We start from the raw sequence: 12,499 nt of genomic DNA, 5'->3' as shown, positions 1-12,499 counted from the left end.
CAGGTATATTTAGAGGTGTTCAAATGGTTAATCAAATCGAACTAGTACGAACCGAATTAACCAAAATTTTTAATTCTTTAACCGTTCATCGAATCAAATTTTTTTCAAAAAAATTAACTAAACCGAAATATTTCGGTTAATTCAGTCGATTAACCGAATTAATCAAAATTTATATGTTTTTACTTTTTTGGTTAAAACAAGTATAAATATATAAAAATAAATAAATTGATAATATTTATTTGATTGAATTATTCAATTAACCAAATTAAAAATACATATAATTTGTATTATTAATTATTAAGTTCAGTTAATTCGGTTCATCACCTGATTTTGAACCTCATTAATCGATAACTGAACTTCTAAAAAATCATTAACCGACCTTTGACTGAATTGAATCGGTTAACAACCAATTAACCGAATTAGATTGATTAGGTCTATTAATTCTGTTTACACTGAAATTTAAATACCCCTAAGTATATCACGAAACCAAAGTAATATTTTTTTAGTGATGCCGCCAGTGTGTCAAGCAACACTGACAAAAATAAAAAAAATTAACTAAAAATGAAAAAAATAAACTAAAGTTAAAAAAAATAGCCCTAGAAAAATAAGAAAGTAAAAAACTATAAATTCATGTCCAAAATTGCTTCCTTCACCTTTTATAAGAAAATGAATAAAAAAATTTAAAAAAAAAAACCTAAAAGCTTTTGGTCTTCTGTTTTTGTTGTTGTCCCTACTTTGTTTCTGTTCTCTGATTTTTAAGTGTTGAGAAAATTAAATATCCTCAAATGTTGAAAAAGATGAAATGTTTTCAAAGGTACAGAATAAATGTTGATATAAATATAGAATAATACAGTTTTTTTTTTTAGAATAAAGTTGATATTTATTAATGAAGGAAATAATGGCACACGGCTCAAAAATTGACTTCAACATCCAATTAGAACCAGAAGAGGAAAGTATAGGAAACAAAACCAAACAAAATCGAAATAGTCAACAAAACCAGATAAAAAGACGCACATAGAAAACAAGCAAACCATAAATGAGAAAATAAATCGCCTGATGCCAAAACTCAAATGTCACAGAGCAGAGAAAATATCAGCCAAACTTACTTTCAATCTTGCAAAACCCAAATCTGAGAGTAGTAAAGGAAGAAACTTGAAATCTCTAAACATAATCATGGAGATTTGCAAGAACCTTCTCCAAAATTAGAACAAACTCCAAAAACTCATTTATTTTGGAACCAAATCGTCCGATCCATAACAACCATCTTCTTCACCGATTCAGGAACCCCATCAATCCAGATGCACGAGACTTGTCGTCTCCTTCCTTCCAAAGCAAGAGTGTGAACCGCCTTGTTAATCTCCCGAGAAACAAAAAGGTAAAAAACACTTTCAAAACTCTTCTCAATAGAACGAATATTATGAATAATGGATCTGAGAATGGATTTTAAAACTTTTAAATTAAAAGTTGTTTATTTGATAAAAAATTAGAAATAGTTTTAGTTCACCAAGAGATGAGAAGCCAATTAATTTAATAAGAAAAAACTTTTAAATTAGAGGTGTTTTGCAAGCAGATTATTTTGCCTATATTCGTATTTAATTTTAATTTATCTTATTTTAGTAATTATTATTATTATAATAGTTATGTAAAAAATCAACTATTTCCGGTTAATTTTACTTATTCCATTTTAATTTTTTATATTATTTATGTAAAAAAGTTAAAATACTTTAAATTAATTTTATATGACCAAAATGATTAAAAATAAATTGACAAAATATCCTTTTATTAAATTATTACCATAAACAACTGAGATTGGACAGGAACGGACTAACTGAAACCTAATGATCTCAAAGCAAATTCAAAATGGAATAAGCAAATTACCATAAATTATTTTGGTCATAAATAAATTAATTTAAACTATTTTGACTTTTTTACATAAATAATATAAAAATAAAAAATATCAAAATGGATTAAAAATATCCTTTTATTAAATTATTAATAAAATTACTTCTATCCAAAAATATCATTTTATTAAATTATTTCTATTTAAAATTATTAATTATTAGACTACTTTAGTAATAATTTATTAAAAAAAAGAAGTGAAGGAAATAAACCCCATTTTATTTCTATCCAAAATATCATTTTATTAAATTATTTCTATTAAAATTATTAATTATTAGACACATTTATATTACTAAACTTTTAGAAAAACTATTATATATATTATATGTGATTTTGTTTTTATTTATACTTAAATGAATAAATATTTAAAAAATGAATTTTACATGTATTAATTTCTGTTAAAACCAATAAAATTTAAATATATATATATATAAAAGTTCTATTAATTTATTGAAATTTCAAATATTAAACTTTGTTTAATTTTGTAACTTAGATTAATCTATTCTAAACTTTTAAATTGATTTTAATTAAATTTGTTGTAAGAAAGTTTTGGAAATTTAACAATTTATGGACTAGATTATAGTAAACAATACATAATAGAATAATTATAAATTAATATAAATGATAAGAAATTTTACACTTTTAAAAATATAAACATATTTTACTATACAACTATTATTAAACATTTAAGTTTTAAATTATGAATAACTTTGGCGTCGGGATGGGTATAAACTTTGGCCTCGAGTTGAATTCCTGCCTTGAAGAGCCTTGATAACTAGTGGTTACAGCCCTCGGTTGGGCTATGTTGACCAATTTGGAAGGCATGCTCACGATGTTCACTTCATTTTCCTTGTTTCTCAGGGTTGACCTTTTAGTGTTTTCTCCCATGCCTATTTTTCCACTTCTTATCGCATTTTCAATCATCTCACCGGACATTACTATATCTGAAAAGCTCAGAGTAGCGCTTCCCAATATACGGTCAATGAACGGGGCTTTCAGAGTATTGATGAAAAGCATCGTGGTCTCCTTTCTAGAAGAGGCGGTTGGACTTGTGTAGCCACTTCCCTCCACCTCTGAGCATATTGCCTGAAACTTTCACTCGAATTTTTCCCCATGTTCTGTAACGTGATCCTATCAAACGCTATGTCCGTCACATGACCAAATTGCTTCATGAAGGCTTGTGCTAAGTCCTTCCATGATTTAACTTGGGTACGATTCAGCTGGTTGTACCATTTGGCCGCAACCCCAGTCAAACTGTCCTGGAAACAGTGAATCAATAACTTATCATTATTAATATGACCAATCATCCTCCGAAAAAACATCGTGATGTAAGCCTCAGGGCAGCTGTTTCCGTTGTATTTTTCAAACTCTGGCATTTTGAATTTCGGGGGGAGTACCAAATCTGGGACCAGACTCAACTCCTTAGCATCCATTCCGCAATGATAATCAGCGCTTTCCAACGCCTTGAATTTCTTCTCCAACTATTTGTATCGGTCTTCCAATTGCTTTAGGAGGTCCGCTCTTGCCCTTCCTGTTTTCGCTACATCATTGAAGTCAGGGACTACAGGATTTGCCCGATTTTTTTTCAGGGCTGGAACACGAGCCCTTTGGGAAGTTTATTGGTGTCGAAGTACCAATCTGACATTGGGGTCCGATACTGACAGACACTCTTTGAGGTGGTGCTTAGGCATTTTTTGGGGTGAAACCTGGAGGGTAAGCAAGGTCTTCACTGTCGTCCTCAGTACTGATCATGGGACTCTTCCCTTTTTTCGGCCTTCCAACTAGTAACTGGGTCAATTGGCTCATCATATTCTTTTAAGATTCCAGCATCTGATCCTTCATATCCTGCTAAATTTTTGCCAACTGTTCTTGCATCTGTACTTACAGTTGATCCTGCATCTCTTTCTGCATTTGCTCCAATTTTTCCAACCTTTAATCCATAGCTTTAGTTTTTTCCGTATGTAGTAAAGATGCGTACTTGGTAGGTTTTTATTGGTTTCTAGATTAACTGAAATAGTTTTTGAACTAATTAAAGTCCTTTTTTGATATTCAATGCATATAATGAAATGCAATGCAGATGCATGAAATGAATGCACAAAGAGACGTTGATTCTAGTTAAATTCTGTTAGAAAAACTTTTCTAGATAGCAAATCTCTTTACATAAAGCAGAAACATGTACGAGCTTGCCCATATACTCCAGGCGAAGACATCGATCTTTTTCTTCATATTCAGACGCTAAAATCAAATCTTGCGAATTATCTCCTTTTTGCTTGATCTGGGCTGCAAATCCTTACTCACTCATCCTCATGATGCTCGTCAGCTTCTTTAAGTAAGTCGAGACATTGACTGTTCCAGAATAATCTTTGTTGGCTTGAATCTTGAAGCCAAGTCGTGTACTTCTCTGTGGACTCTCATCCTTCTCTTGTCGTGTTTACTCGGACCATATTCAGACGGCCGTATTGTATTCCACTTTATCAAGAAATTCATTTTCCATGACAAGCTCTCTATTTAGCAACTGAACTTGAATCAACACCTTTTTTCTATGATGAAAATCCAATGTAATCATAGCCAAAACAAAAGAAAACACGTTAATACAAATACATTAATAGAAAATAGAGCACCTACTTGGGTAACCACTAGGGTTTGAAGTGGCTCTACCTAGGGTGGGCTCTTAAGGCTCACTATATGCAGTTTGTTTCTAAAGACAGGGTACCTAAACCAACAGATTCCTCAATCCTCACCTATTATAGGCTCATGTGGATTGAGTTCAATTCAGGGGAAAACATTTCCCTATGGCCATGCGGAGGTGAAAACCTCACGAAGACATAGGTACGGATGTATCCCGGAAGCAGTTCACTAGCTCATGCGGAGGTGAAAACCTCACGAAGGCATAGTTTCTCACTCCCACTTAAAAGGTGCGACCACAACAGTCATGCAATATGATGCAGAAATATCCTACGTATCTCAAATCACAACAAACATATGACATGAAACCAACAAATGCGACAAAAGGGGCATGATTTTTCAAATCAAATTTTCAATTTTCCGACACAAGGACAGAAAATAATTAATTTTACGACTTAACTCTCTTATTGATCCCCAGCGGAGTCGCCAAGCTGTCGAAACCATTTTTAATTTTGAAAAAAACGGGGATCGACTTTAAAACGAGGTATGGAATCGCCACCAACTTTTTTTCAAGGTGTGATTGGTTCACTTTAAGATTGATCATTTTAATAAAGTATTTTGATTTATTAAAACAATGACTTTGGTCTACGAAATTTGAGAAAACAGGTTCGGGAGTCGGTTACATACGAGGAAGGATTAGCACCCTTGTAACACCCAGAATTGGAACCTAATTGATTATATAGTGTCCTTATGTCTAAAATTTAAAAAGATTTTGAAATACAGTTTCCTTTAGAACATTTGAATAACTCGAATTGGATGTTAAAATTCTCTTGTTACGAAGGAATAAAAAATCACATCTAGTACGTTAGGACATGACCTTTTAAACCCTCGAAACCAATATCAATTATTATTTCCAAAAGCTCATACATTTGAAAATTACAAAAGGATATTCAATTATTTGGTTCAACAAAAACCGAAACCCAGCACATTAGGGCACGACTTCTCGGATTTCCAAACATAGATCATTGCCTTGTTTTAAAATTTAGAAAACACAGATGAAATTTTAAAGGGATATTTGATTATTTCAGGCAAAAAAAATTGAAACCCAGCACGTTAGGGCACGATTTCCTAAATTTCCAAACATCAAACATTGCCTTTGTTTTGGGAGATTTTCAAATAAACAATTATAAAACCGGCTCAAAACGCCTTTACTTGTTTTACTAGAAATAAAAATGAGACGACCAATATCAATCAAAACATTGAAATTTGAATCATGAAGCAATAACGTAGAAAAATCAAAGTTATAAACATAGAACAATATACATAGATGAAATATTATACAAATGAACAAAAAAACAAATTAACATACATACAATAGTAATGAGCTCACATCCAAGAAACAAATTAGAATAAAATATAACAAGTTTGAACATAGATGAACAAAAATTGAAATAATAATACAAAAGACTAATAAACGATATGAAACAATAATACGTGAAATTATATGAAAATTCAAACAACACATAAAATACAAAACAATATGGAAACAATTTGAAAACTATTAAATATATGAAAATTTACAAATGAACAACCCATGAAAGAAGAAGAATAAGTTAATAATATATAGATGATTATTAAAATAAATATTATGAAAGAAAAAGCTTGGAGCAAATAATGTAAAAAAATGAAAAAAACAAATAAGCATGCAGATAATGAAACAAAGTATAAAATATAACAAAATAAAAATGACAACAATGATGATGATGATAATAATAATAATAATAATAATAATAATAATAATAATAATAATAATAATAATAATATGACAAAGTCTAAAATAAGTATGTATATACATATATAAAATAAAAAAAAGCAAAAAATAAATCACATGAAGAAAAGTCCAAAATAAATAATATATATACATTTAAAATAAATAATATGTATAAGAGTTGGAAATAAGTATTACGTAAAAACTTGAAATAAACAAATAAAATTGAAATTTGTAAAAAAATGAAAATAAAATGAATTTATATATATAAATGATAAGTAAATAAACAAACGAATAAATACTAAGTATTTAGCTAATTAATTTAATAGTATGATAATAATAATTATAGTAACAAAAATAATAATAACAATAACAAAATAAAAGATAATAATATTAATGCATTAATAAACTTACTAATATGCTAATAATAAAATAAGAGTAAAAATAAAAGTTAATAATGATAGTATTGATATAGGAAAAAAATAGTAATCATAATATAATGCTTATAATAGTATAAAATAATAATAAATAAAATAATAATAATGATGACAGTTATAATGAAAATAATAATACTAATAATAAATAATATAATAGTAAATATAAAACTCAAATTAATTAATTGAATAATAAAATAGCAAAAATAATCGAAAAAGGACCAAATTGAATTGAAAATCAAAATTTTGGGGTTAATTCGAAATGAATAGAAGATAATAGGACCAAATTGAATACGCGGGCATTAAAGAGAGACCAAAACGGAAAATAATCCCCCTCCAAAAAGCTCAGCCCCAAGGCGGGCTTAATTGAAAGCCGAAATAAATTACAGGGCCAAAATTAGAAAATGAAAAAAATTAATTGTAAGCTGATAAAAGGCGAAAGGACTAAAATGGCAAATAGCCCATTAATCAAAAACACGCGGATCCTCCTTGAGTCTGGTCACTAACGCGGGTCGGCCAATGAAACGACGCCGTTGTGGCGTTTAAATTTTGGCCCAAAACGACTCCATTTAATACTCCTTATTTAAGCCAAAACTTTTTCAGAAAAAAATCATTTTAAACTCTTTCTAAAAAAAAACCAAAACTTCTTTTCTTTTTCTCTGCAGCAGGCGTATCTCAGGCCAATGCTCTGGCAAGCCACCACCGCACACGCCACCGCCGCCGCCATATATGGCGGCCGACGTTAAAAAAGGTATTTTTTTCTTCTTTTTTATATTTTAATATACATATAAAAAGGTTTTAAAAAGAAAATTTTAAAAAAATATGTAGGTGTAATTCGAAAAAATAAGAAGGGAAATAAATAAAAATGAAAAAAACAAACAAAGAAATACCCTTTCTTGATTTAGATTACAGATTCTTTGTTGCTTTTGATTATTTCAATGTATGAGTATTCATAAAAAACTATTTTTTGTGTTGAGTTCATAAAAAAATAATGAATATTTGTGGGCTTTTATAGCCATATTACAACCGTTTCTATTAATCTTTCCACCACTTTTACAGGTACGTGGGCGTGGATGGCGTGGGCGCATGGTGAAGAACGTGGGTGGTGGAGGCGTGGGTAGTAGAGGCTGAAACGTGCGGCGGCTGGTCAATGTGGCTAGGGTTTTTTTTTTTTGCTGAAAAATTTTGTTTGTTATGGGCTGTTTGGGCTCTAGGGTTAGGTATTATTTTGGGTCTGTTTGGATTTGGTTATTTAGGGTTAGAAATTAGATTGGTAATGGGTCTTGGGCCCTGATATTTGTAAAAGGGACATTGGACCTTAATTATTTTTTGGTTTAAATTTGTTTTATTTTGTAATCTGGGCCCGGGCTAAAATTGGGTCTTACAGATCTCATTTCCTTTTCTGAAATGAATGCATTCCTTAGAAGGATATTCATACATAATTTACTTTCGATGGATTCTCACACAGACAGATGTTGAACACTTCACCAAGATGGTGTACTCTCTAATATTTTTTTTTTTTGGCGGCTTATACTAATTGGTCTTTTGAGGTGAACTTCATACAAGTCCTACATTTGGCAAATTCTTATACTGAATTTAACAGTTCTTAAGATACCAGTCAGATCATATCTTAAATTGTACAGACCACAACTCATTCTAATGGTTGAAACATTCCCAGGAAATCCCAAACAGCCATTCTACATACCACGAAAACATCTAGGTTTGGCGGACAACTTAGACTACAAATAACCTCTATAAATAATGTATAAATATTTAGATTTGGCGAATACCATAGAATTTAGATAACTTCTATATATAATGTGGATTTGCTCAGATATGACGGACACATACATGACCCCTAATTTCAAGTACACTGAATTCTATTTTCTGACGGATACTATTGCGAGGTCGTAGAACAGGACACCGTAAAACGAACAACTTCAGAACTACTTTAAATAAATATCCAAACCTCACCATGATGGCGGCTAATAGTTACTAGCTACTTAGGTGTCAAAGAATACACCACAAAGGTATCACAGAATACTAACTATTGAGGCCTTTCAAGAAACTTATTGATTTACTGTTCTGACGGACCTTATTTCAGTTGATGCCATGGGCCTCACCCACATAATCTTATACATTTCTTCATGTCGTGATCTACCAGTCCGGCTTACAACCCATCGGAGGCTACACTATGAACATCCTCATTGTCATAAAATGTCATGTGTCTCTACCACACGGTCTTACACATTTTGTTCTATACTCTGCCAATTCGGTTAGCAATATACCTGCCCTACCGGAGGCAAAACATATAGATGCATTACTCATTTAACACAGAACACACTTATCTAGATTTCATTTACATTTTCAACAAATTCATACTCTCCAATACCAAATCTCACATGCATACATACTACATATCATCTTATTCATACAACGAATTATATACCTCATTTGTAAAAATACAAAAGCTTTACGATACTTCACACACAAAAACCCTTACCAGTTATCTGAGAAAACATCAACATACGAATAACTATTGTAAATTGTTATACATGAGTTAGGTTAAAGACTCGCATGAAACTCACATTCATTTCAACTCTGAGTTTCTGTTCCAATGATTGTACTTGAACTAGAAACAACAACTGCGTAAAAGATTATGGAACTTCCACTAAAATCTCATTTACAGACAGCTTATTAACATATCAAATACAAAAAACCCCTATGTAGGGCCTCTTATTCACAACCTACTATTTTTATGCCTCTTAACATCCTTACTCTTTCAAATTTTCAACATGCAAAGTTATAAAACTTACCAGGAGATTGAAATATCTACTGATTAAACCAAAATTCTTAGTTTCCAATCCTAACAAAGAAGAAGAGATTGTTTAAGTTTAGGAATAAAAACTAGAATGTAGAGCAGAATGAAAGAAAAACCACATGGAATGTTCCCTTCCTATTATATATACTCAATTCCTCTTACTAGATCGTGACAAGTGTCAAATGCATACGGAAATTATCCTTTAAATTCCCTACAAAAAATGAAAAAAATATAAAAGAGAATCCGATGCAAATGTGGTTTGACCAATCAATTCATTTAGTTGAACTCCCAACCAGTCACGTTACAGAACCCACCTTGCATAGAGTTTGAGCAAACCGAGCGTACCATACATTTGGCAGAAACTCTCATAAGGTGTGCTCTTAAAGACGATATAATCTTCCAAAATTTTATCATACACTCAGTAGGCGCTTCATACTTAGCCAAAACTGTAAGCGCACTCTCTATTGTCGTACTCTTTCTTGAACTAAAGAATACCCCTAAATAAAATCCTTAGATACTTCTACGGGAAGATACTTTATACGCCAAACTTTAGTTTTCTAGAAGTCTATAAAATGGTCGGGTAAACTACCATAGTGCAACAAAACAAGGACTCTTCACTTCTATTCGTCTTTCTCTTAAACCTACCAATTTTGGGGTGTGACAGAAGAGATGTCCAAGTTGTCTGGATTCGGTTACCTAGCCTGCCTAAGGGTTATTATTCAAAATGCTTACTCTATGCTATTGGTCAGACAATTGGACCGGTAATTAAACTTAATGAGTATACTGATAATGCTCGAAGGGGAAAGTTTACGCGATTGGTTGTTTGTATCAACTTGTGGAAACCATTGGTGTCCAAGGTCAGGATTAATAGGCATATTCAACATGTCGAGTATGAATCGCTCACTATTGTTTGTTTCAAATACGAGATTTATGGCCATAAGTCAGATTTATAGCCATAACTCAGAGTTATTGTAACACCCCGTACCCGAGACCGTTTCCGGAGTCGAACACGAGGTGTTAACAGACTTAATTCATTAATTAAACAGCTCATACAATTCATTTTAAAATTTCCAGACAAGCTGGCTAACTGCATCACAGTTGCTTTAAAAATTATATCTCGAGTTACGAAACTCGAAATCCAATTCCGTAAATTTTTCCTGAAACTAGACTCATATATATATCTACTAATTTTTTTCTAGAATTTTTGGTTGGGCCAATTAGTACAGTTTATTAGTTAAAGTCTCCCCTGTTTCAGGGTTCAACTACTCTAACCTCTGTGTATTACGAATTAGATATCTCCATGTACAGAGCTTCAATGACTATGCCGTTTGTCTCTAATAAAACTAGACTCAATAAGAAATCTTTACATATAAATCGTGACTTCTAATTATCTTTTTAGAATTTATGGTGAATTTCCAAAGTCAGAACAGGGGATCCAGAAATCGCTCTGGCCCTGTTTCACAAAAATTTAAACATCTCATAAAATATAGCTCATATACCTGTTTCGCTTATTCCATATGAAAATAGACTCATCAAGCTTCGATTCCATAACTTATTCATTATTTAATTCCATTTCTACTATTTTTAGTGATTTTTAAAACTCACGTCACTGCTGCTGTCTGAATCTATTTTATGGTAAATTTTACCTATTTCATGGTTTCCATGGATTAGCTAGCAATTTGACATACATAATACCAAATATGATCATGATTAGCCATTCCAATGGCTAATCATTACCAAGCATTCTATTTTCATACCACTCAATAACCATATCATAAGACCATATATACAAAATGATTATAATGCTATACATGCCATACTCAAAATATACAAGCCATTATGCCAATATGGTATACGGATAGTGTGGCGTGCCTCCGCAGTTTCGATTTCCGAGCTGGCTTGTCAACACTACAAGGAATGAAAAGGAGGAGTAAGCATAAATGCTTAGTAAGCTCACATGCAAATAGCAAGTAACATAACCATATAACCAAACATAAAACATCATTTGCATAATCATCACCAAGACATTCATATCACCTTTTCATTTATCATCTTACCATATTGTTGTTATATCGAGTTTTCAACCCGAGGGTTAAGTACATACCTGTTCAAAGTATCCATTTCACAACACTTACCAATACGTCCCTTTCATCTTGAGTATTCCTCCATTTGAGTAGAACTTTACCCGTTGAACACATCGAATATAATTGGATACATGGATAACTTGCACATAAGTGCCATATATGCAATCAAGCAATCATGTAACCCGCCCATAAGCGAACTCGGACTCAACTCAACGAGCTCGGGCGTTCGCATCCATAAGTGAACTCGGACTCAACTCAACGAGCTCGGATGCCTAGTTACATCTCACGAACTCGGACTCAACTCAACGAGTTCAGACATTCGCATCCATAAGTGAACTCGGACTCAACTCAACGAGTTCGGATGCCCAAATATCCCGGTGACATGTCACTTGTATCCTAATCCATTCCTAAGGTTCAACGGGATTTTTTCCCAATCATGTGTCTCAACCATCTTCTACGGAATGCCGATACCGATACTCGGTAGTATTTCACATTTTCCAAGTATATCACATAATTTGACATATTATCAAACAATTATCACAAGTATAATATTTCATAATAATTATCATATCATTTAAAAAAACATTAAAACATTTAAAATAATAACTATGTTACCAACATTTACATATGAACTTACCTCGTATGCGAAAATGGCTATTTTACCATTTCGTCCACAACTTGGTATTTTCCCCATTTTAGCCTTGAATTTCAGTTTTCCTTGCTCTATCATTTAAAATATAGTCTAATTAGGACTCAAATTATTCAAATTGACCCAAAATCATATTTTGGAAAAATTACAATTTGCCCCTAAACTTTTGCATATTTACACTTTTGCCCCAAAGCTCGTAAATTAAAATTCAGCCTATTT

The 12,499-nt window shown here is 31.9% G+C and overlaps 1 long non-coding RNA gene across 1 annotated transcript; it reads left to right on the top strand.

Annotated features, from left to right (window-relative positions):
* Window positions 1-7,215: 7,215 nt before the first annotated feature.
* Window positions 7,216-8,168, top strand: LOC128281753 (uncharacterized). Its single transcript, XR_008272016.1, has 2 exons — window positions 7,216-7,477; window positions 7,786-8,168. It is a non-coding gene; the product is annotated as an uncharacterized LOC128281753 (long non-coding RNA).
* Window positions 8,169-12,499: the final 4,331 nt, after the last annotated feature.

The sequence above is a fragment of the Gossypium arboreum genome, chromosome 10, assembly GCF_025698485.1.
Source record: "Gossypium arboreum isolate Shixiya-1 chromosome 10, ASM2569848v2, whole genome shotgun sequence".
NCBI classification, from domain to species: Eukaryota; Viridiplantae; Streptophyta; class Magnoliopsida; order Malvales; family Malvaceae; genus Gossypium; species Gossypium arboreum.
Note: the sequence above shows the minus strand (reverse complement) of the source record. Positions and strands in the feature narration are given on the sequence as shown.